The 25,918-nt window shown below is 49.2% G+C and overlaps 1 protein-coding gene and 1 pseudogene across 2 annotated transcripts in view; both read left to right on the top strand.

Annotated features, from left to right (window-relative positions):
• Positions 1–3,247: 3,247 nt before the first annotated feature.
• LOC111520423 lies at positions 3,248–11,885 on the top strand (annotated as a pseudogene).
• A 7,824-nt stretch (positions 11,886–19,709) lies between these two features.
• The window catches only part of PDGFRA (platelet derived growth factor receptor alpha), a 61,182-nt gene continuing 54,973 nt past the window's right edge, over positions 19,710–25,918 (top strand). For both annotated transcript variants that reach the window (XM_023183121.1, XM_023183122.2), the window contains exon 1: positions 19,710–19,855. The gene's annotated coding sequence lies outside the window, so the exon portion shown is untranslated. The remainder of the gene's footprint in view (positions 19,856–25,918) is intronic.

The raw sequence follows: 25,918 nt of genomic DNA, 5'->3' as shown, positions 1-25,918 counted from the left end.
CAAACAAACAAAAAATGTATTTCCTAGAAGACCCAAACCCTCCCCCAGGACCTAAGCCACACTCTCCTTCTTCAAGAACCCTCTTTGGGTTCCTCCCTGATGCTTTTTTCTCGAGGCGCCTGGCTCACAGACAAGCTCTGAGCTGCCTGTCTATGCATTGCTTGGTCTGCCACTCAGCCCCTCGCTAAGTCCACTTTTGGCCATGTTTTCCATGCATTTTCAGTGAGTGTCAAAATTCCATACCCAAAGGTGATATTTGACATTATTTTGGCTGGGCACAGTGGCTCCTGTAATCCCAGCACTTTAGGAAGCTGAGGAGGAAGGATCGCCTGAGGTCAGGAGTTTGAGACCAGCCTGGATGAGTGAGACTCCTGTTTCTACAAAAAATTAAAATTAAAATTAAATGGGCATGATCGTTCATGCCCATAGTCCCAACTACTAGAGAAGCTAAGGCAAAAGGATCGCTTGAGCCCAGAAGGTCAAGGCTGTAGCGAGCCATGATCACACCATTACACTCCAGCTTGGGTGACAGAGCAAGACCCTATCTCAAAAAGGGTCAATTTACACATTGTCTGAAATACACTGGATTCATTCATTCATTCTTTCAAAAAACATTTGATGAATGCCCAGTATATGCCAAGCACTGTCTGGCAGGCACAGGCACTAGAGTGGCTTATGAAGTAATGAGGCTCCTTGTTTTCATGAACTTTATACTCTAAAGAGAGGAACAAACAAATAAACCAAGAGATCAATATGTACCTATAAACTGTGAGTCAGTGCCATGTGGTAGTCCTACCATGAGAATAAGAACAAGAATGAGGGGTCAAGGACTTCCCTCCTAAGGACAGATATTAAATCTGAGACAGGAGGGGTAGGGAGGAAGGCTAGCGAAGAGGTGGGAAAGAAGGTGGATGGAGGAAAGTTTTCCAGGCAGAGGAAAGCAGTCTGCAGATCCAGATGTGGGAAAGAGCTTGATAGATCTTAAGAAGGAAAAGACCATTGTAGAAAGGAAAAAGAGTGGTATGAGATGACATTGGAGAAGGTAGGCAGAGCCACATTTAGGTGTCTGGGTTTTGTTTTAAATTCAATGGGAAGCCATTGATGGCCACTAAGTAGGAGGTGACATTAATCAGATTTATGAAAGAGCATGCTGCCCATGAGAATGGCTAAGATTAAAAAAACATCAAATCTTGGCAAAAATACAGAGCAAATGGAACATTCATATCTTTCCAGTAAGAGTATAAATCGGTATAAGTACTTGGGAAATTGGCAATATCTACTTAAGTATGCATACCCCATGCCCAACAATTTCATTCCTAGGTATATTTCAACAGAAATGCATACATACACTCACCAGAAGAAAGGCATGAGAATGCTCATCGCAATATTACTCATAATAGTCAAAAGCTGAAAATTACTCAAGTATCCATCAACAGTAGAATGGGTAAATAAATTGTGGTAAATTCATACAATGAAATACTTCCCAGGAATAAGACTAAACAATCTGCAACTATAAGCGACAACATGGATGAATTTCATCAATAAAATGTTGAATAAAAGATGCCAGGTACAGAAGAGGATGCATGGGATGATTTTACTTACATAAAGTTTTAAAGCAGGAAAAAGCAATCTTATGGTGTTAGAAGTAAAGACAGTGGTTCCCCAACCCAAATGCTCATCAATGACAGACTGAATAAAGAAAATGTGGTACATATACACCATGAAATACTAGGCAGCCATAAAAAAGGGTGAGTTCATGTCCTTTTCAGGGACATGGATGAAGCTGGAAATCATCATTCTCAGCAAACCACCACAGGAACAGAAAACCAAACACCGCATGTTCTGAACACATGGACACAGGGAGGGGAACATCACACACCAGGGCCTGTTGGGGTATGGGGAGCTAGGGGAAGGATAGCATTAGGAGAAATACCCAATGTAGATGACGGGTTGATGGGTGCAGCAAACCACCATGGCACGTGTATACCTATGTAACAAACCTGCACGTTCTGCACATGCATTCCAGAACTTAAAGTATAATAATAATAAAGGATGAGGTAGCATGGAAGGAGGTAGCATGGAAGGGGCATGAGTGGATGTCTGAGATGCTGGTCATATCTTATGTATTGATCTGGCATTGGTGACATGAGTATCATCTTTTATGTAAAACCACTGAGTTATACAATATACAATTTGAATAACCTACAGATAACTTAGATAAAAAATAAGACTTTTTTTTTTTTGAGATGGAGTTTCACTCTTGTTGCCCAGGCTGGAGTGCAATGGTGCAATCTCGGCTCACTGCAACCTCCACTTACTGGTTCAAGCGATTCTCCTGCCTCAGCCTCCTGAATAGCTGGGATTACAGGCATGCACCACCATGCCCAGATAATTTTTGTATTTTTAGTAGATACAGGGTTTCAACATGTTGGTCAGGCTGGCCTTGAACTCCTGACCTCAGGTGATCCATCCGCCTCGGCCTCCCAAAGTGTTGGGATTACAGGCATAAGCCACCACACCAGGCCAAAAATAAGACTTTATGTTTTAATAAGGGTACCCTGATTGCTGTGTGGAGAATGAATTGACAAAGGCAGGAGTTGATGTAGGTAAGCAATTGGAAGGTGATTCGTGGAGAGGGGAACCTCTTCAGATTAGATTGACGCTGTGGAGCAACTGAGGAGTGGACAGACTTGAGAGATTCTTGGAAGGTAAAAATCAATAAAACTTGCCATTGACCGGGCACGGTGGCTCACGCCTGCAGTCCCAGCACTTTGGGAGGTCAAAGCAGGTGGATTGTTTGAGGTCAGGAGTTCGAGACCAGCCTGACCAACATGGTGAAGCCCGGTCTCTACTAAAAATACAAAAATTAGCCAGGCATGGTGGTGCACACCTGTAATCCCAGCTACTTGGGAGGCTGAGGCAGGAGAATTGCTTGAAGCCAGGAGGTGGCAGTAGCAATGAGCCAAGATCATGCCATTGTACTCTAGCCTGGGCCACAGAGTGATAATCCACCTCACACAAAAAATTAAAAATTAAAAAAATTAAAGCTTGCTATTGGCCTGAATGGGAGTTAAGAGAAAAGGAAGAACAAAGTAGACTACTAGATCTGGGGCCTGGGCTACTGAGTGGTGGTGTTATTATCTGAGACAGGAAAGTCTAGGGAAGAAGCAAGCTTGGGTGAAAATCTATAGTTCAGGACTCAAGGCTTCCCATCACGTCTATTGGTGCAAGGCTGATTTTAGAGGCAATGGAGAAAATCAAAATGACTCAGGACACCAATAGCTTTGCCAGCTTTGACAAGGACTCTCTGGACAAAAAGAGGGAACATGCACATTCAAAAGAATTTTCTTCCCAGGATTTCACAGTCTCTCCTCCAACTCTTCTCCACTCCTTTAGCTCTAGATCTGACAAGCAAACTCCTGCCACCAGAAAAGTGATGAGGATATCCTTGCATTCCTCTTTCTTGGCCAGAAAGTGGAAAATTCCCATGTCTTCTTTTTAGGTCAGGGAGTGTTGCAATTAAAGAAAAGACTTTTCCTAGGATAAGAAGGAAAGGAAACAAAAGTACCAGCCAGAGAACACAAAGTGGATGGAAAACGAAAAGTGTTTTCTGAGCTGCCCAGGTTCTGACCCAAACAACACAATGTTGAAAGAGCTGTGATGCTGGAGCTGCAGGGTGCAGGTGGGGGTGTCCGGGGCAAGGCAGGAGAGGGCATTGGGGATCCTATATTATATGGTAGGCATGGTAGGCTCTGCAGAGGATTCTGGCACTCAAGCTTATAGTCATTGAACACCTTTGAATAGCACAGTGTGGTTTGCATTTCAGAAGGATCCTTATGGTAGGACTGTGGGGGGTGAGGAAAAGAGGTAAAAATTGGAGTTGGGAGATGTAGTTAAGAGGCTGTGACCACAGTCTGGACAAGTGAAGGCAAGGACTTGAACTAAGGTCCTGGAGGCAAGAAGGAATGAAAGAAAGACATGGTGCCAAGAATGATTTGGGAGGTCAGTCTGGAGACTTCCCAGTTTAGGGAACTGGGCCGATTCTGAAGGGGCGGGGGATGGGTTAGTCAAGGACAATGTCCAGGCTGAAGGGACCCTTGGAACTATGACATCAACAACTGAGATAATACAGGACAAGAAGGAGGTTTACAGGAGCTTGAATAGGATTTGTTGACTCCTGTGATCTGGTGAGAACCTAAATCCTGTCTCGCAAAAGTCGTCATTGTTCTGGTCAACCGATGCCCCACCCAGGCACTCAGTCTCTGGTTCCATGCATTTGTTCATATGCTAATCTGTTCATAAACTTCTGGGAAATTACTTTCTATTTCTTATCTCCTCGCTGTTTCTTCCTGGTCACCAAGTACTCAGCCTTGCATGTAGAAGGTACTGTATCCAAATGACCTTTTGAATTTAGTGGCATTTATACAGTGTGAACCATGAGGCTAGGAAAAAGACACAGGAGACCAGTGGTGGCTCACGCCTATAATCCCAGCAATTTGGGAAGTGGAGGCTGGTAGACTGCTTGAGCTCAGGAGCTAGAGACCAGCCTGGGCAACATGGCCAGACCCCATGTCTACAAAAAATACAAAAATTAGCCAGGTGTAGTGGCACAAGCCTGTGGTCCCAACTACCCAAGAGGCTGAGGTTGGAGGATTGCTTGAGCCCGGGGGTTGAGGCTGCAGTAAACTGTGATTATGCCACTGCACTCCAGCCTGGGTGACAGAGCGAGACGTGTCTCAAAAAGAAAAAAAAATAAAGACAAAGGAACACTAAAAAGACAAAGGAACACTAAAGCCCACCCCATTTAGATGAAAGGAGAAAAAGAATGTTTTCCTTTGAGTTCTTTGGTTAGCAACTCTGTCCCCATTATGTGCACATAAATTATTTCAAATGGCAAAGAGCACAATGATGTTTGAAATATCATTGCTGGGAGCCAGGAGGGCCCCTGTTCTTTCCTTATCTGAGTATGACAGTAGCTTGAGTAAATCAGTGACCTCTCCTACTCAGTTTCTTTTTATCTTTTTCTTTTTCTTTTTTTTTTTCTTTTGGAGACAGAGTCTTGCTCCATCACCAGGCTGGAGTGCCCTCTGGGCTCACTGCAACCTCTGCCTCCCAGGTTCAAGTGATTCTCATGCCTCAGTCTCTTGAGTAGCTAGGATTACAGGTGTGCACCACCATGCCTGGCTAATTTTTTTTTTTTTAATTTTTTAGTAGAGATAGAGTTTCACCATATTGGCCAGGCTGGTCTTGAACTCCTGGCTTCAAGTGATCTGCCCACCTCAGCCTCCCAAAGTACTGGGACCACAGGCATGAGCCAGTATGCCTGGCCTTCTACTCAGTTTCTGTGTGCAAATGGTGATAAATCGCTGCCCTTTCTTTCCGTGGCTGTGAGGATCATCAAATAAGCTCATATATTCAGATATGCTTTGGAAGGAGTAAAATGGCATTGGAAATACCGGGCCATATAAAATGGAAAAGCAAAACTAAACTGAAAGGAAATGACCTGTATACTTATATTGGTCCATCGGGATTTTGGAAGTATCAGGGTAATTGAAATATTTATTTTTCATTCAACTTTCAGGTAAAATGTAGACCCAGCGGGTGTTTATCCTCTAGGTGGTGTGTGTGATTGCACGTGTGACACAAGGATGAGGTACTTGTCACACAGCTTTAGAATGAAACTTGAAAAGGTTACAGAGAGGGCTGTGAATTTTAACCTGTGCTCCAAGATGGAGTACTAAGCAGCACCTATCAGAAAAGCTCTTCCTTTGTCCTCCAGGTGGGGTAAAAAGGGAACTCTTGAATCTCCAATCCCACTTTCTCAGGTTCTATTAGTGGCTTTAGTGAAAGCAAACAGGACTCAGACAGGCAGATAAGATAACCACTATCTGAAGTGTGAGCCTGCAGTTTTAAATTGCCTAGTATTTGGAAATACTTTCAGTCTCATTTGGATGCTAAGGGCAAAACTTAAATCTATCACACATAGCCCTAGACGACTTCTTTATTAAATGTGCAGAATAAAGATTTGATGCAAACTTCTATGGCAATAAACTAGGTTCATGGGTGGGTATTAGGTTAAACCAAACGAATCGCTGACATTCAAGGGATTTTTGGCTGCAACAGTTACATAGGCCAGAACTGCCTAATCTAATCCAGATTCTGTCACTGGCAAATTCGAATCACCCACAGGAATCTTTGACAGAATTTATATTAGTCATTCCTTACTTTTTGTGTGTGTGATAGTCTGGTATGTCTCTAATTGTCTCAAAGAGTATTGAAGTATACCTTAAATCAAGTTTACTTTCATATATCTTTACAAATAAAAATATGTCATTGCACTCTTATTTAGTACAATATGTGTTAATGTTAGAGAATAAACACAAATCTTGGAAATCATCATGATCATGCCTGAATTTGACCAGAATAGAGGCAGGCATTAAATCTGAATTAGCAATATCGTGTGTGTGTGTGTGTGTGTGTGTGTGTGTGTGTATGTATGGTGCTACTGGTGGCTGTAGCAACATAACCACAAATACATGAATCTTGTAGTTGGATAAATCATTTTGATTCAGCCAACCTTTATTTTCTCAAGTGAACAAAATGCGGCTTTCCACAATAACAAGAATATCAAGTTTTTCACAGGGCTGCCATAGGATAGTATTTGATAATAAATATTTTCTATAATGAATGCTTGTTTTAGAATGTTGTTTTTATGGAAAAATCTCAGAAAGTTAAATCTTTTAATTCCACAATGAAGTCTAGTCTGTCAAAATACTGTTTTTGTGATAATAAATGCAAAACCTACTATGCCATTTCTTACCAGCAGCCAAGATTTTTTTTTTTTTTTTTTTTTTTTTTTTTTTTTTAATGTTTGAGAATTTCAGCAGTTGATGCAAAGTGGACATTATGAGCCACGGATCTATGTTACAGGAGTCAATTTTAGACATTTAATTTGAGTGGAATGTAAGTTTAGCTCCTCCCTTACCTCTTTGAAGTTGCTGGGGCCCTGTTGCATTTCAAATCTACTCAAAAGTGCCTATAGGAGCAAGACCGGCTGGTCGCAGCCACTGATGGAGTTCACAGCCAACCTTCTCCCCACTCCTGTCCCTATGCCTTTGTTCATGCAGTTCGCTCTAGAAGAAACACACCTCTGGTCGTTTTTTTCTCTCTCTTTCTCTCTTTTCCTTTCTCTTTCTTTTTTTTTTTTTTTTTTTCTTTTTCTTTTTTTTTTTTTTTTTTGAGACAGAGTCTCACTCTGTCGCCCAGTCTGGAGTGCACTGAAAAGATCTCGGCTCACTGCAATTTCTGTCTCCCAGGTTCAAACGATTCTTGTGCCTCAACCTCCTGAGTAGCTGGGACTACAGGCATGCGACACCACGCCCGGCTAATTTTTATATATTTAGTAGAGACAAGGTTTTTCCATGTTGGCCAGGGTGGTCTCGAACTCCTAGCCTCAAGTGATTCGCCTGCCTCGGCCTCCCAAAGTGGTGGGAATACAGATGTGAGCCACCGCGCCCGGCCCGTTCTTCTTCTTCTTTCTTCTTCTTCTTTTTTCTTTCTTCTTCTTTCTTCTTCTTCTTTCTTCTTCTTCTTTCTTCTTCTTTCTCCTCCTCCTTCTCCTCCTTCTCCTCCTTCTTTTTTTTTTTTGAAACAGAGTCTCTCTCTGTTGCCAGGCTGGAATGCTGTGGCTCGATCTTGGCTCACGGCAACCTCTGATTCTCTGGTTCAAGCGATTCTCCTGCCTCAGCTTCCCGAGTAGCTGGGATTACAGGCACGCGCCAGCACGTCCAGCTAATTTTTGTATTTTTAATAGAGACGAGGTTTCACCATGTTGGCCAGGATGGTCTCGAACTTCTGATCTCGTGGTCCTCCCGCCTCGGCCTCGCAAAGTGCTGGGGTAACAGGCGTGAGCCACCACGCCCAGACAGCACCCAAGAAGCCCCCCGCCCCGTCCCCCAAACCTCTTAGTTTGCGTAAAGCGCCCCGATTCCGTGTGGTCATGGCTTTATATTTGTCCCTCTTCCAGTTGAAATAACTTGTGCGCCTATATAGGGCCTGGCCCGCGGTGGAATGGTCGCGGCTGCAGCTGGAATCGCATCACTTCCTCCTCCCCTCCCCCAGCACTGACACACGAGCCCCAGTGTCCTGAGGATGACTCCAAACAGCGTCGGGACTTCAAGTGGAACCTCAGGCTTGTTGAGGAGTGGCCTGGAACTGCACCAGATTTCAGGGGTGCCTGGGGAGGCTTAGAGATGGGAGACGCCCTGACTTGGTTCCTTTCCAGAACATTTGGGAACACTTGGCTTGGTTTCAGGCACCAAATGAGGACTCGCCCACGGTGGACTTACTTCTGAGGTGGCCTCTTGCTCCCTCTAGTGGTGTAGAAATCACAGCCCTGCGGGAGGGTCAAAAACGGGTCCGGTTTTTCTCCGAGGAGGAATCCTCATTAACCATTTAGACATCTACTGTGCAGTGAAGTCAATTCATGAATACATTTCTGAGCAATCCAATAATTAACCAAATGCACACACAATAAGGACTTTGGACCGTCTTGTGGGATCCTTGGAGGACCTTGGGTTCATTTTATAATGCAAACCTAACATGCTGTTAAGTACCCAAGGGATAATTGAAAATATGCTTTAATCAAAGCCAATCACCCTGTCATTGTCAGCCTGTGAAACATTAGCTCATGGAGCGGGATGACAGCACGCAGTTCTCTTATCGCTCCAAGATAACTCCACCAGAATGACAGAGAAGCATCAGATTTGGAGATGTCAATAGTCTGGAGTCTCAGTTACATTCAAATTTCATGATAGCCTATCCTTGGGGAACTGAATTGTCTCTTTTGAACATAGACAATTTCCTAGTTGAGTGAGTTCAGTCATTTTGTGATTCAATATCAGATCATTACAGTTCCTTTGGGACATAAAAACTATCGTTTCTAGAGACAGAGGAGTGCACTTTGCTATGTATGTTCCTGCCCTATACATACACTTCTTATGTGACATATATTTTCTGAATAACTTAAAAATAATAGCTGAATGTGGCATCTTTCTTCAGAATTGCACGAAGCTTTAAATATCACCTACTGTGGGGTGCAGCGGCGCATGCCTGTAATCCCAGAACTGGGGAGGTTGTAGTGGGAGAATTAGGCTTGATTTTCAGAGTTTGAAACCAGCCTGGGCAACATAGGGAGATGCTGTCTCAATTATAAGTAAATAAATATCACCTCCTCAGGGAATATTTCCTGAGGCACCAGACCAGCCTGGGCTTCCCACAGTGATGATGGCCTCCCACAGCACTGGCTGACCACAGAGCACTGGTCATGCCTGCCATTTAATCAGGGCCTGGTTCGTTTTCCGTCTGTCTCCTCTGTCCAAAGCTGAGCTCCATGGTTGTTGGTTCATGACAGCATCTCAGAGTCTAGCACAGTGCCTGGTATAGGAGGTGCTGAATAAATATTTATCAACTGATACAATCGGGGGAGGGGGGGTAAATGCTAAGGAGACAGACTGCAGAGGAGAGCTGGTATTGATTTTTTTTTTTTTTTTTTTTTTTTTTTTTTTTAGACGTTGCCCCCTTTTTTCCCCCCGCGTTGTGCAGTGGTGCCATCTCGGCTCACTGCAACCTCCGCTTCCCAGGCTCAAGTGATTCTCCTGCCTCAGGCTCCCAAATTGCTGGGATTGCAGGGGGCCACCACACCTGGCTAATTTTTGTATTTTTAGTAGAGATGGGGTTTCACCATGTTGACCAGGCTGGTCTCGAACTCCTGACCTCAGGTAATCCACCTACCTCAGCCTCCCAAAGTACTAGGATTACAGGCGTGAGCCACCTTGCCTGGCCTGATTCTGATCTTAGGGCTGTGAGGGAACCCTTCACTCAAATTATGAGGAGAAAAAAATACCTGATTAAAGGCTCAGGATAGTGAGGTGCAGGGCTGAGATTAGCACCCAGGTGGCCAGTGCACATCTGCAACCACAGTGCAGCAAGAGAAACCCAGAATTCTCCCACTCAACTCCCAAGTCAAGCAGGAATCACCATCCCCTGGCTCGTGGAGCTGCATTTCTTTGCCAAGGGCCTGACGGAAACTGTCCTAAGCTCTGGGGGATGGTTTACCAGCAGGACTGTCCTATTATCTTAACATGTGTGGGATGTTTACCTTTCCAAAGGCATTTTTTTTTTTTTTTTTTTTTAAACAGACTGGAATGCAGTGACATGATCTCAGCTCACTGCAACCTCAGCCTCCCAGGCTCAAGAGATCCTCCTCCCGGGTAGCAGAGATGGCAGGTACATGCCACCACACCCAACTAATTTCTCTACTTGTAGGTGAAATGGGGGTTTCATCATGTTGGCCAGGCTGGTCTTGAACTCTTGACCTCAAGTGAACCACCCTCCTTGGCTTCCTAAAGTACTGGGATTACAGGTGTGAGCCATCGTGCCTGGCCTCTAAAGGCATATTTTTAAAGCACTGAAAATTAAACAATAACATAAATACCTGGAAGCTCTGGAGGCAGCAAAGACAGAGGCCAAAAGTGTGCAAACTGTAAGAATAGAATAAAGAGTAAGGGTAAGACCATAAAGAGGAATGAAAATATGAGGCCAGGCGAAAAGATAGGGAAAAGAGAATGAATGTGTTCTTTCTTGTGTCCTTCAGCTTTCCTTCGGTATCACTGACTATCCGAAGAGAAATTTAGTTAAACAGGCAGCATGTATGAATTGAATGCTGGGAAAGAAACACATACTTTTAAAATCCCACAGGAAAATTATAAATGTGAGCAGGTCAGCAGGGAGGCACCCAGCCTTGGTAGGCCTCCTGGGATGTCATGTAGCTGAGTGTGTGTTTTCAGCCCTGCCATATCCCAGGTTTCATTTTTGAGTGAGGGTGATTGTATTTGGAGTTAGAATGAGTAAACCCTTTTTGACTTTATTAGGTAGGATTGTTAAGGTTGGCTGTAAATAGTAGGAAAAAAATCAAAATAAGTGGCTTAACAAGAGAGAGAGAAGGTAGAATTTTAGGCCAGGCACCGGCCTACATTTGTGGCTCATGCCTGTTATCCAAGCACTTTGGGAGGCCAATGCAGGAGACCAGGAGGTCGAGGCTACAGTGAACCATGATTTCACCAAGGCACTCCAGCCTGGGCAACAGAGTGAAACCTGGTCTCAAAAAAAAAAAAAAAAAGAGGCTGGGTGCAGTCGCTCACACCTGTAATCCCAGCACTTTGAGAGGCCAAGGCGGGTGGATCACCTGAGGTCGGGTGTTCGAGACCAGCCTGACCAACGTGGAGAAACCCCATCTCTACTAAAAATACACACACAAAAAAATTAGCCGGGCATGGTGACGCATACCTGTAATCCCAGCTACTCGGGAGGCTGAGGCAGGAGACTCACTTGAACCCAGAAGGCGGAGGTTGCAGTGAGCCGAGATTGCGCCATCGCACTCCAGCCTGGGCGACAAGAGCAAAACTCCATCTCAAAAAAAGGAGAGAGACAATTTTCTCTCTGCTTGCGTGGTTGACTTGCAAGGGCGCCGCAGAAAGACAAGAAGCCCAAGAATTCAACCTGGAAGTTTAATTTGGACCTTACTCATCCAGTAGAAGATGGAATTTTTGATTCTGGAAATTTTGAACAATTTCTACGGGAGAAGGTTAAAGTCAATGACAAAACTGGGTATCTTGGGAATGTTGTTCACACTGAATGCTTCAAGAATAAAATCATATTCTTTCTCAGAAACAGTTCTCTAAAAGGTATTTGAAATACCTTACCAAGAAATACCTTAAGAAGAGCAATCTTCATGATTGGCTTTGAGTGGTTGCATCTGACAGGAGACTTATGAACTTCATTACTTCCAGATTAGTCAAGAAGATGAATCAGAGTTGGAGGACTAGGCAAAGGCTTCCCTTGTAGGGCTTTGCTTATTAACAAAATAAATGAAGTGTATGTGAGAAATACCAAGAAATTGGCTTTTTTAAAATTTTAGTTTATCACTGAATAAAAAAAAATTGCACTCTTTTAAAAAAAGAGACAATTTTCTTTCTGCTACATTTTCAAGAAGGCAGGAGGAAGATTATCAGGCTTTGTTTGGGGCTTAAGGGTGAGGGATCTTCTACTTGATAGTACCACAGTGCACAGTTTCCCTTTTCAAGGTGGCCTTGTAGTCTAAGTTGGCTGCTGAGGCCCCACTCACACACCTGCTTTCTATTCAGCACAAAAGACCAGACTGAGAAGGATGCATCCTTTATTTTAAAGGCGCTTTTTAGCAGTTGTACTCACAACTCGTGCTTACATCCTGTTGGCTGGAACTTTTCTTCATGACACATTGACCTGCAGAAAAGTTGGTGAAAGGAAAGCTTCTGTTCCGGGGCGGGGGGCGGGAGTGGGGTGGGGAATAAACTGAAATTAAAAATCAAGGACTCTATTACTGAGAAGGAAAGGAGAATGATTATTGGAGGACAATATGCAGTCTTCATCACTGGAATCGAACATATTTTTTTTTGTTCCTGAAAATGAGTTCTGCCTCACTTTCTCCAGGGCATGGTGAGGGGTGGGAGTGGTAGCTGGTAGAAAGCTAGTGTCCTTAAGACAAAGATTGGCTTTAATCCTGCTTTGGGTTTTTGGGTGATCTGAAATCCAAATGTGGACACAAATGTCTATTTCTGTGTTTGTCTTTGAGACAGGGTCTCACTCTGTCACGCAGGCTGGAGTGCAGTGGCGCGATCTTGGCTCACTGCAGCCTTGACCTCCTGGGTTTGGGTGATTCTCCCACCTCAGCCACCCAGGTAGCTGGTACTACAGGCGCCCGTCATCATGCCCAGCTAATTTTTTGTATTTTTAGTAGAGATGGGGTTTCACTATGTCACCCAGGCTGGTCTTGAACGCCTGGACTCAAGCAATCCACTCGCCTCAGCCTCCCAGAGTGCTGGGATTACAGGCATGAGCCACCACACCCGGCCAAAAGTCTATTTAAGAGCACAAATGAGGGAAAAATAATCTAGCTTTGCCAATTATATTATCACTAAAGCTCTTACGTTGTTGTAAAATGTCACCAGACATGTTGTATAATGTCACTTCTTCCTTCCTTCCTTTTTCTTTCTTTTTTCTTTTTTTCTTTCCTTCCTCCCTCCTTCCCTCCTTCTCTCTCTCTCTCTCTCTCTCCTCCCCCCCAACCTTTAGAGACAGGGTCTTACTCTGTCACCCAGAGCTGGAGTGCAGTGGTGTGATCATAGCTTACTGCAGCCTTGAACTCCTGGGCTTAAGCCTCCTCCCACTTCAGCTTCTCAAATAATGTTGAATTTAGATGATAAGTTTACACAAGTCTTTAAAGTCAACCAACTCTCATCCTGTGGATTCAGAGACAACAGCTGACTATCCAAGAGATAAAGATTCCTTGCTGTTCCTTTTCACTATCTTCTTTGCTTATTGGAAAATGCTGGAGTTACCCCAAATTCTGTCCTGTTTTTTTTTTTTCTATCATTTTAATCCTTCTTGAGTTTTTTCCAATTTGTCATGTTTAAAAGTGGACTCATCCTTTCCTTTCTTTCTTTTTTTTTTTTTTTTTTTTGAGACGAAGTTTCGCTTTTATTGCCCAGGCTGGAGTGCAGTGGCGCGATTTTGGCTCACCGCAACCTCCGCCTCCCGGGTTCAAGATATTCTCCTGCCTCAGCCTCCCAAGTAACTGGGATTACAGGCTACTGGCTGATTTTGTATTTTTAGTAGAGACGGGATTTCTCCATGTTGGTCAGGCTGGTCCAACTCCCGACCTCAGGTGATCTGCCTGCCTTGGTCTCCCAAAGTGCTGGGATTACAGGCGTGAGCCACCATGCCCGGCCGATCCTTTCCTTTCTAACCCTGTTCCTGGTTGTCCCCCTACTGAGTAGACAGCACCAGCCATGGCCTCAGCCAGGTACCCTACTCTCCCTCACAGTTCACATTTAGCCAGTGAGTGCTAGGCTTTCTACTTCTTTCTCTCTAATTCACTTTTCACTTTCTCCAAACTCCTGCCATCTGCCAGGAACAGGGAAGCATCCTCTCTTGCTCGATTATAGCAGGAGCCTCCCTATCTCCTCAGATCATCCAGGCTGATCTTGCTAAAAGTTCAACTCTGCTCCTGTCTTGCCCCTCTTTAAACCAGATTCTTCCATAGAATCAAGCCCAGGTTCTTTTGTCAATTGTTTTCCTTTTTATTAATTAATTATTATTATTATTATTATTATGAGATTGAGTCTCGCTCTGTTGCCCAGGCTGGAGTGCAGTGGTGCAATCTCGGCTCACCACAGCCTCTGCCTCCTGGATTCAAGTGATTCTCCTCCCTCAACCTCCTGAGTAGCTGGGACTACGGGCACACGCCACCGTGCCTGACGAGTTTTTGTATTTTTAGTAAAGATGGGGTTTCACTGTTGGCCAGGCTGGTCTCGAACTCCTGACCTCGTGATCTCCCCACCTCAGACTCCCAAAGTGCTGGGATTACAGGTGTGAGCCACCATGCCCAGCCTTATTAATTTATTTTTTAGAGATGGTGTCTTGCTCTGTCTCCTAGGCTGGAGTGCAGTGGTGTGATCATAGCTTACCTCAGCCTCGAACTCTTGGGCTCATGCAATCTTCCTGCCTCAGCCTCTGGACCAGCTGGGAATACAGGCGTGTACCACCACACCTGGTCAATTTTTAATTTTTTTGTACAGATGGAGTCTCACTACGTTGTCCAGGCTGGTTTTGAACTCCTGACCTGCAGAGATGGGAGGATCGATGGAGCCTTCCATCTCTGACTTTTAACATGGTCTAGAAGGCCTCCATGAGCTCTATCTCACCTCTTTTTTGCTCCTTCCCCGCGGACCTTTACAGCCATTCCAAACTCCTTTCACTTCTGATTATCTCATGTTCTCTCTCACCTCCCGGCCCATGCAATGAGGTTGCTCCCCAACTACATTCTTACTCCTCTTAGATTTGCAGAGAAGCCTTCCCTGAAAGAAGCCCTCTCCCACCTCCCAGATTGGGTTAGGCTCCTCCTGTGCACTGACTTCATTGTCTCCCTCCAACATTGCTTAGAATACTAAGTTGCAACTTTATGTCTAATTGATTGCTCCACTAGTCCATAAAATCTAGGAGGAAAGTGCTGTATCCTCAGCCCTTGACACACGGCCTTGTACATCTTAAGTTTGCATATGAACCACTTTATTTACCAGGGATATTATCTTATTTAATCCTCAAGACAACCCTATAGGTTGTGCATGATTATTCCAATTGTTGTCATTGCTGTTATTTTAAGTAAAGATGGGGGCTCACTATGTTGCCCAGGCTGGTCTTAAACTCCTGGGCTCAGGTGATCCTCCCACCTTGGCCTCCTAAAGTGTTAGGGTCGCAGTCGTGAGCCACCTTGCCTGGTCGATTATCCCCCTTTTAATGGATGCGCAAAGAGTCGAGGTTCCACTGGTTTTCCACTGCAGTGTCTCTGCTGAAGACTTAAAAAAAAAAAAAAAAAATCACAGAGCAGTGCTGGACTCCTGGGACTTGCAGAGGACAAGGCCCTCTCTTCAGTGAGACTGATCTACACAGAGCCAGCCCTCCTTCCCCCTCCCAGCCACAGCTGTGTGTTGGAAAGCTGGAGGCCTGGGCCCCTAATAAAGAGCAGACCTCCCAATCTCCTCGTTCCCTCCCCCTCCCCTCGCACGGTTTTCAAATTAAAAGCAACTAAAACGAAAGACCTAAGGAGCAGGAGAGGGCGGAGGCACAACAACATGTCTAAACCGAGGAAGGGGGCTCTCTCGTCAGGGAAGGGGTATCCAAAAGCCAGATCCAGAGGGTTCCAGTCCTACCAGTCTGTCCCAGACTCTAAGGAGTGTATGGCCCACCGGGCTGGACTGGACCAGGAAACAAGTTCTTGTCCTCAGGTCCGTAAACAGGCTGTGGTGTTAGGAATCCTCTGCTTCTACTTCTCCTTGGAGAGCAAGCCCCTCAAACCCAGAAGAGAGGCTGCACCTTGAGATCCAGCCAGCAACCACAGAGAAGAGGAGGTGGGTGCAGAGTCCTGGGGAGGGTAACTTTCACCTCAAGCTGCACAGACCCATCTCGATCTTTTTGGAGAATTCCTCCTTTTCTAAGACTTGTGCCGTTCTGAATTCTGAGCGTGCAAAGAGACTCCTTAGAGCTAGCTTACAAGCCTCAGCTGGGGCAGACCCGAGGCCAGGGCGTCCCTCTCTCTGCCAGGATCCCTCACATCTGTGCGTCGCCTCCACTACCTCCGGGCAAAGGACCCTTCCGCGCTGGACCCAGGGAGGGGCTATTCCAGATGCAGCCAAGGTAGTTAAAGGGGGTGAGGGAAGGAGCAGTTGGCACCATTTTCTTTTGCAAACCACCAAACGGGCCCTTCGTTTTCAAACTGTGAAGCCAGAAACATCCCCTGTTCCCTTGCCCCGCCCATCACCATTTGAAAAAAATAATTCACAAGTTTAAATGTGATTTGCACAACTAACGGCTTTGATAACTGTTACATTCGTAAGGCTTCTAGAGCAAACGGACTTGAATTCTTCGAGGAAAGTATAATTGGGGGTGGAGCTGGGGAGCAGAGGAGGAGAAGACACAAAAAGCCAACTCAGCGGGAAGCGCCCTCAAAGCCAAAGGTGTGGCGCTCGGAGCTGCGGCCTCCCTCGCCCGGGAGTCGGGGCCGGGAGAACGGGCCCTGGAGGCAGGGCAAGGCACGGCGAGATTTTGCTTTTGTTTTTAGTGACCGTTTTGATCTGGTTGTAAAAAGTTTATGAGGCCCTCTTTTTGAAGGTCAGCTCATCGACTGCACCTTTTTATGCCTTTGCTCCCAATTTCATGTCGCCTGCAGGCGTAGATGCGCAAGGCCGAGGACAGAACTGTCACAGCCCCTACCCTTTTCTCCCAACTTCCCGGCCCGGCTCAATTCGGGAGTTGAGCCTCCGTCCTTTCCGCACGCAGCCTCCCCGACTCCCCGTTTGGGGAGAAAACTCACATTCCTAACCCCTTGATAATCCCTTAAGGAAAAAACAAAACAAAAAACCCCAAGAGGCTGAAAATTAGAATCCGGGCGCGGGTTGAGATCTGCGCAGCGCTGCCCAGGCCAGTGCAGGTCGCGCCTCTCCTGGTACACGTGATGGCCTGGTCCCCTCCTCCCACCTTCCGCACGGCGCCCAGTCAGAAGCACAGGAAGGGGAGAAAAGACCCGCAGGCCGCCTCAGGAGGACAAGCTTTCTCGCCCCCTGCGGTTCCGGGGCCATCCAGGACCCGGGGCGTCGAGGGACCAATCTGGAAGATCTCAGAACAACACTGGGAGAACGCGGCAAGAACTCGCCCCGCCTTCACCCGACGCTCCGGACTGACTGCCCGGCGCAGACCCGACTTCTCCCGAACCAGCCTGGTACCAGCCTTAGAAGGCGGAAAACAGGATTCAAACCCGCCTATGAGCAGTGGTAGGGGCGGGGGCTGTGGGGGCAGGACTCGCTTTAAGGAACCAACCGCCTCAGTTCGAGGGTCTCCTGTCCGGAGGTTGCTCCTGACCACTGGGTTTATTTTGTTTTGCAGAGGAGGCAGATGTTGACCTCTCTTCTTTGCACAGTCTCTCCGCGAAATCTTCCCCCAACCATTTGCTTTCTTGCGCCACCCCCCACCGGGGCACTATCCCCAGAGTCAGCTCCTCAGGCCTTTAAACCTTCCAGAATGTCACACATGGAAACCTTTAACAAATGTTTGTTAATGGTCATAACAAAGGCATCATTCAAATTAGGCAGGTAATTACTACCAGAAGGACAACTGGGTGCTCGCTTGCTCATCCATTGCTTTCTGCTTTAAACTCCTGAGGAGTCGCTGCTTGGAGCCACTCCCGCCCGGGCTGCTTTTCGGGCCCCATTAAACGGCTCTGAAATGAACTGTGAAGTTACCATTTGTGGGCGGAGAGCGCTGGGGCCCTGCGGACGGAAGACCCTGGCTTGACCGGGCTAGCAGTGTCGCCGAAACAAAGCAGTCCTTCTGGGTAGGCTCCCTGTCTCGCCTCCTACTCTCTGGGGCAACTCGCCTAAAAACCCAGTTCTCAACAGCAAGAAGGCCAGCAGCCGCTTTTGCCTTTTATTCCGCACTCTGATTTTTGGGGGGAATCGTTTGTTCTCGCTCATTTTCTACAAACATTACGGTATCCTGTTAGCATTCCGAACAAGGGGCTGTTCATATATTTGCCTTCAATGATTTCCTGAAGGAACATGTGGAAGTAATAGCGAGCTGTGCAGTCACCCGCGCTGAAGATGCACGAGAGCGGGTCGCGTAGAAGAGCTGGGGCAATGGGGCCCCCAGCGCAGCCCCAGCCGCCCTATTTCGGAGGCTGATACCCCAAGATCCTGTCCTGATTAGACACAGCACCGCGCCCGTTGGAGTACTTCTCTGTGACTCTCCTCTGTCCACTGCACTGTGTCCACCCTCCTGGTGAAGGAGGAGACGGCTGTTGGACGTGTCAGTCCCAACTCGGCCACCTTGGCCATTTTCAGAGTGCTTGTGTGGGGGTGGGGTTGAAGGAGAAGGATGAAAGATGACCCCCAACCCCAACAAGAGAATTCAAAAATCAGAGAGCGAGAAAGGTGAACGCGCTCCCCTCCCCCGCTGTTGCTGGGAAGTCCCAATCGGCCCAGGTCTGGTTTCTGGAGCATCAGCGCCCCCTTTCCCTCGCCGGCAGGATCGTTTCCTCCTGACACTGGCTTCGCGCCTTGGGCGCAGGGTTTGGGGCTCAGCTGTCAACTCCGAAGCATTCGTAGGTTTCGACCCACTCGGCGGGAGGGAACGGAGGGAGAATCAAAAGGCACCCTCCCCCACGACGCGGAGGCGGCAGGATGATTCCCCAAACGTCCAAGCTTGAACTTTTTTGTATGCGAGATAGAAGCCAGGGCAGCCTCGCCCAGATAACCCCCAAAACAAAGGCACGACCAGATAAGTGACTTAAAGTGAGTAAAGGTCGTTCTATCGGAGAACGTTCCAAACTTACACAGACCCTCTTTTCTTTGTACCCTATTTCAGACTCCACCCAGTCTTGCACACACACACACACACACACACACACCCCACACACAAAACAAAAACCCATCGTTGTCATATTGGACTCAACAGTTTGCCTAATCCCATTAAAGAACTAGCAACTATATAGCCCTTAGCCCTTCCCCTAAAAGACCCTTAGTTCAAAACGGCGCAACCGCTTGGAGATTTCTCCCGAGGGCCCTATTTCTAGTTGGGCCGAGTTTGTAGAAGGGACATTTCTTGATTCTAGATTTATATTCTCTCTGGGTATTAAATGCAATTTTGTATGTTCCTTTTCTCCTTTTCAAAGAGAACACAAAACTATAGCAGTCTAAGAAAATAACCCCAAAATGGGGAGGCAAACTCATTCTGGAAATGATGGGCTGTCTGTAGTTTCACAAAACCGCTTTCCCGGCAGAGCACCAACACCTCCCCCTTCCACCCCCCCATCCCATCTGGTCGGCTTCTCCCCGCCCCCCAGTTGTTGTCGAAGTCTGGGGGTTGGGACTGGACCCCCTGATTGCGTAAGAGCAAAAAGCGAAGGCGCAATCTGGAGACTGGGAGATTCGGAACGCAGGGGAGTTTGGGCGAAACTTTTATTTTGAAGAGACCAAGGTTGGGGGTGGGGGGGCTTATTTCCTGACAGCTATTTACTTAGAGCAAATGATTAGTTTTAGAAGGATGTACTATAACATTGAATCAATTACAAAACGCGGTTTTTGAGCCCCTTACTGTTGGAGCTACAGGGAGAGAAACAGAGGAGGAGACTACAGGAGATCATTGGAGGCCGTGGACACACTCTTTACTTCATGTGTGGGACATTCATTGCGGAATAACATAGCAGAAGGTAAGGGAGAAGAAAAAATGATTTTTTGTTTATAAGAGAAGTCCCTGATCAGACTCTGGGACTGGAGAAAGCGAAGTAACTTCAAACTTTGGGCGACAAGAAAAAAAAATGGAGCTGGATTCCAGTTGTGTGTCCAGAGAGCAATTTTTTTTTTTTTTTTCGGAATAAACTTCACTTGGGGATGGGTGGGAGATAACCATAGAGTTAGAAAGTCTAGGGATTTTTTTTTAAACACACATTTTCCAGACCTATTTTTAAAAAACAATGTTTTTCTAACAACCCTATGGCCTCCCAAAGAAATTGTTTAGGCTTACATTTTTGAGGTTTCTTTTGGGAGTGGGGGTGGTGTTCATGAATACTGGGCCGAACACCAAGGAACTGGGGGTGGAGGCAGAGGTGTTTGCCCTCTTCTTGGCAGTGGGTCCTGGAAGGCGACAGGTTTTAAATGAGTGTTTTCATTCCTCGCCTGCGGTTTGGCGGGACAGCGCTGCAGCCCGCGGTGTGGAGCGCGGCTGGGGGACCAGGGGAGGTGGGGAGAGGGGAGCGCGGAGGGGGGCGCGGGAAGGGGTTGCTGGTCGCAGGAGGCGGGCGGGGCTCGGCTGGAGACCGGACCTCCGTGCTGGCCTGCAGCACATGGAGCCGGTCGAATGCGCGTAATTACTGGACGGCGCTGCTCTGGGTGAGAGTCCGGGCCAGATTTGGCGCGGCGGTGACGCGGCTGCGGGACAAGCAGAGGGGCGCGGGCGTGGGCAAGGGTTTGGAGCGCTCTGGAGGGGTTTGTCGGGTCAGTGAGGTGCTAGGGAGAGCGGGTGCCTGCTCGGCTGTACGCTCGGATTGCACGCCCTAGCGCGGGGGCGACAGCGGCGGCGCGGGCTGGCGGTCTGGAATAATGACAAACACATTTGGCCCTGAGTGAAGAAGTCGATGTCGCCTCGCATTCCAGCAACTGGGATTTGAGGAATTTCGAACCGCACACCAAGGGGTCCTCATTGTGCGCCGTGGCCCCCGCCCCCGCCCGTCTCCCCGCGCCCCCTCCTCGGTAGAACCGTTTCTGCATTGCCCCGGGCTCTGCTGCCGCTCAGTTCTGGCCTCAGGCAGGAAGAGAGGAAAGGTCTCCAGGAAAGTGTCGAACTTCTTGTAAGTTAGGGACCACTTGGAACTGGGGAAACTTGTTTGCAGGTAAGAGAAAGGTGGGAGGTAAACCACATTCTCCCTCCGGGCAACTGAGCCCTGGGCACCCCCTACCCGGCGCCCCTTTCCGCGCGGGGGTGCACGGCACTTGCCGACTTGCCGTCTGCGCTCGCCCAGCGCTGCTCGGTCCTCTCTAGTCGCCCTTTTCTCCATTCCTCTCCCTGCCGGCTTCAGAGCCGTCTGTGCGTACTTCTCCTTCCTCTGCTGTCTACCCCCATGGAAACCAGGTTTATACGCGATTAATTCCGCCCGGCTGCGTCCGGGGAGCGGGCTGCGTCCGTTTGACTCTGAATGTGTGGGATCAGCTGTTCCATTCCGAGAGGGTGTCGGCCAGGTCGGAGCGTCAAGGAGTGTGGCCCGACCCACGTCCGGTTGCCGGAGGAAGCCAGGAGCCGGGGCCGGGCCAGGTGTGCGGGAACTGCCGGTGACCTGGCCTCGCGTCTTGGTCGGGAAGGACTTGCTGCCCCGGCCGGCTGTCCGTTGTGCATCCCTCCCGCAGCCAGAGGGCGGGTCCCGCACTTCGCTCCCCCAGTTCTGCTAAGACCTCAGGATGTGCGCAAAGAGTGCCTGGAAGAACTTGCCACTCACTCCATCTCCCTGGGTGGGAGGCAAGCATGGATGGGACCCCTGTCAGGTCCCGACCGCCCCACGTCCGAAAAACCCCGGGCTGGGCGGTGTGGGAAATGGCTTTTTGGCTCCGAGGCCGAATTGCTCAATGTTCTGGACCGACTCGCCTCGCCGCAGTCGCTCCTGACCAGAACTAGACAGATTTTTGGAGCAGGGAGAGGCATCCAGGGCAAACGAGGCACGACAACCCTCCGCAGTGCATCTTACCGGACAAATATCCCGCAGCCACAGGAGGGGAGGAAGGGGCTCCCCGGGCGTGCGCACCTCACCAGTCTCCGCACTGTCCCACACCCGACCCCTAATCTGGTCAATCGGGACCCCCGCACTGCCGAATTGCATCCCCTCCCTCTTCTCCCTCTCTCCTCGGCCTCCTCCTTTCCACAATCCTCACTATGAGGAGGCCCTGTCTCGACTTCCCGACAAGCGCGAGGCCGAGCAGCCTCGCTTTGACGCACAGGTCAGGCCCTGCTTCGGAGCTTGCACAGTTTGGGGTTGAGCCAAGCAGCTGGGCCTGGTTCACAAGAGTGAGGAGGAACGAGTTAGTCCCCGGTGCCCTGGCTCTTGTTTAAATCCTTAGATCGAGAGGGACTTGAAGGAGAGCCCAGGCTCCCAGCTCTCCGCCCCTGGGCCAGTTTCCTCTCGGGACGCGGACCGAGGAGGGATGCAGGGGGAGGGGCATTGGGCTGGGCTTTCCAGCTGCAAACACGTCTGGCGCCGAGGCGGGCCCATTTTGTGCCTCCTGGGGACAGACCGTGGGCGGCGCGCAGCAGCGGGACGCGTTTTGGGGACGTGGTGGCCAGCGCCTTCCTGTAGACCCCGCAGGGAAGGACTCCCTCTGACCTCCGGGGAGCTGCGACCAGGTTATACGTTGCTGGTGGAAAAGTGGCAATTCTAGGAAAAGAGCTAAAAGCCTGATCGGTGACCGAAAGATGTGGGTCTCAGGGTCCCCCTGGTCTAACTCGCCGGGTCCACCTGCAGCATCAGCCTTGGGGCGGCAGATAATGTTTCGGTCTCGCCTGGGGCGCAAGATACAGGATGGGGCAAATGGCTTCTCCCAACTTCGCCCTAGTTCAGGTTCTGCCAGATGGTTGTCGTTTGCTGAAGTGGCTCGGCAGCATTTCCTATTGTTTTAAACTGATCAGTGAGCGAACCCGGGATGGGCTGAAAAAGTAGCTTGTACGAGGGAATAATGGGAACCCCGACTTGGGGCGCCTCCTTCCCTGCCTCCTACTGCAGTTTCTCGGCCCCCGCGAAAGGGGAGCTACAAGCGCGGGTGGGCGCGGACTCGTCAGGGGGCAGAGGCGGCTAAGGCGCGTGTCGGGCAAGGTGGCACCAGAGGGCACTTTTTTTTTTTTTGGACAGAGTCTCACTCTGTCGCCCAGGCTGGAGTGCAGTGGTGCTATCTCGGCTCACTGCAACCTCCGCCTCCCGGGTTCAAGCGATTCTCCTGCCTCAGCCTCCCAAGTAACTGGGATTACAGGTGCCCGCCACCACGCCAGGCTAATTTTTGTATTTTTAGTAGAGACGGTATCACCATGTTGGCCAGGCTGGTCTCGAACTCCTGACCTCAGGTGATCCGCCCGCCTCGGCCTCCCAAAGTGCTGGGATTACAGGAGTGAGCCACCGCGCACGGCCAGGAACAGTTCTTAAATGCCGAGAGGGCGCAGGCTAGCTCTCTCCAGCATTCCATGTGAGCCGCTACCCACGGCCGGGCGGCTCTCGTGCCCATAGGAGGCGCTGGCGAGCGCCTGTAACCCTAAACCCCTCGGCCCCTTTCTCCCCACCCGCCCGGCCTCTCTTCCCGCTCTCCCCCCTCTCCCCACACCCTGCCCGGCCCCCTCTCGGGTCTCAGTTGAAAACAATGCAAACGCCGAGCGTTGTGCCTGGGGCGTGGCGGCCTTTGCAGCTCTGAGGTACAGAGTGCGGCACGCATGGGCGCAGGTCCCGGGAGCGGCTGGGCATCGCCACCAACCCCAGGACAACCGAGCCGTAGAGGGCGTGGTGGAGGCGGGAGGGAGAGCTGACCGCGCAGTGTTCCTCTGGATCCCGGGGTCAGAAACCGGACGGTGGCTGGGGCTGGACTGTCCGAGCGCAGAGCCTCCCGGGTGAAGTCTGCGCGCAGCACTCCCGGCAGCGCTGTCGGGGACCAGGAACCTGTGCTGCGGGCTAGCGAGCCGGCGAGCCGGGTAAGATTTGCGGGGCTGTCGCGCCCTCTAGTGGGCTCGGGGGGCGCATCCCGCTTTCCCCAGCCCCGGGCGGTCGGCGCCCCAATCTCAGTGGAGCGCGGCGCTGGAACTCCGGGGGCCCGGATCGAAGGCTAACCTGGGTCACTTTTCCTTTCCTCCGGGCTGCCAGTGGACGCCTCGCAGGCTCTGTGTGGGCCCAGGAAGCGTCGGGTGGACGAGAGGGGGCCGAGGTCGCTGGGTTTGGATTGAGAATGGAGCGTCCTTTTAGTTCAATGTGAGAGAAGCAGGGGAGGATGGAGGAGGATGGGTCCTGTGCGTTCTCGGGACGCAGGCGCCGTCTTCTGCGTTCCAGCCCCTTGCCAGCTCCCTTGCCCCTCGGGCGGCCTGTTGCTGTTTGTTTGTTATACGACCCTGCGTTATTGTGCAACGGGAACAGTCGTTTCCAATCCGCCCGCGGTTCCCGGGCTGCGCGGCCGTCGCGGCCTTCGCCAGGCTGGTTTATGAGGGGCGGCAGTGGCGGGCGGACAGATAGGGCAGCGCAACCCGGGAACGGCGTCGCGGCCAAGGCGGTCCCCCGCCCCGAGGGGGCGGAAATGTTGAGGTGTAGAGAGTGTGGGTTTCACAGAACCCGAGTAGCGAGTCCGGCTGTGTCTCTGCGGCCTGGTCCGGCAGCGTCTTCTTCCCGGCTCCCGAAGCCCCGCTGTCCCAGCGCACCCGCTCCCAGTGATGGGGATGGTGATGGGGACGATGGGGAGATGTCCGCCTACCCCGAATTCTTATGGAGTCCCGAGGAGATTTAGCCTTTTTCAACGGCAGTTTTCGTATTTCTGCTCAAACCCCGCGGGCTTTCAACTGAGGTCTCCACGAAAGCTAAAAGTACAGCCTAAGGAAGGGGGAGACTGGAAGTTAAGATTTGGGATAGTGGAGCTCAGAATTTCTGGCAGACGCGTCTGTGTTGCAACCCCTGGACGCACGTCCTTCGACCAACACTGCCATCTGCTGGCCACTTGCAAGAACTACCGCGACCCACTGTGAGAATGGGCTTTGCGGGGACTCCAAGCTAGCACTGGCATTAGGAGGTGCTTTTTTTTTGCTTTTTTTTTTTTTTTTCCCCTGTAGGACCGTAATAGGTGACTGATTTTCTTTTCCTGTGAGGCTACAAGAATTGCTGGAAGACAGCATTTTTATTTCCTGGAAATTTGTGTTGTGTTTCGCCTTGGTTATTAATGATTTGCATTTACATAGTGAACATATTATCAGAGCAGGCCTGTGAGGAAGGTAGTGGGGGGTATTGGTATTCCCGTTTCTGAGTGAGGAGATCTATGTCGGGGCCTTGGTGACCTCAAGCCGAATGCTCAAACTGCTACTGCTACTCCTAAGGTTGTGCCATTAGGAGTCACACCCGTTTGGTGACATTCAAAAGGATATGTCATTTTATTCTCCCGTGGTTAAATATCTGGTGAAAGTAGAGCACACACGTTTATGAGCCCAGATTGTCCCATAAAACGCTCCTGTGTAAAAACACTCCAGCCTCCTCCCGTTACTGGAATGTCTGATGGAGCTCCTGGAGATCAAAACAACAAAACAGGCTCTGGTAGGGTGCAGAGGTCCTGGTAAACACACCCTCTGCTGGAAAACAGGGAGAAGTTTCCATCAGTGTAGACCTGCACTTGGGTTGCCTGGACTGAAGTTAGGAGACTGCGTAGAAAAGGGAAGATGTGTAATTTTCACAGTTAGAATTAACTTAGGAGAGCTGAAATTAGCTGAACCTCGGAAATCTGAATCTTGAAGTCACCAGTGGCTTTGGGATTATGAGAGAGTCTCCTGTAGTCTTTAATCATGTGAGGGTGGGGTGAAATTAAATATTCAGTGGTTCTGCAGTGGATGCACTGTGCAATTGGTGATTGAGAAGCAAGCTTTTTGGCTTTAGGAGAAGAATGTCTTGCTCTTAGTCCTTCTGGAAATAGAGCCTTGTATTGCCTGCTGTCTGTTTACACTGCCTTTGGTTATACAGTCGTGTTCAATGGCTCTTTACTTCTGTTTTAAGGGCAGGAGATGG

This window comes from Piliocolobus tephrosceles, chromosome 3 (assembly GCF_002776525.5).
Source record: "Piliocolobus tephrosceles isolate RC106 chromosome 3, ASM277652v3, whole genome shotgun sequence".
Classification (NCBI taxonomy): domain Eukaryota; kingdom Metazoa; phylum Chordata; class Mammalia; order Primates; family Cercopithecidae; genus Piliocolobus; species Piliocolobus tephrosceles.
Note: the sequence above shows the minus strand (reverse complement) of the source record. Positions and strands in the feature narration are given on the sequence as shown.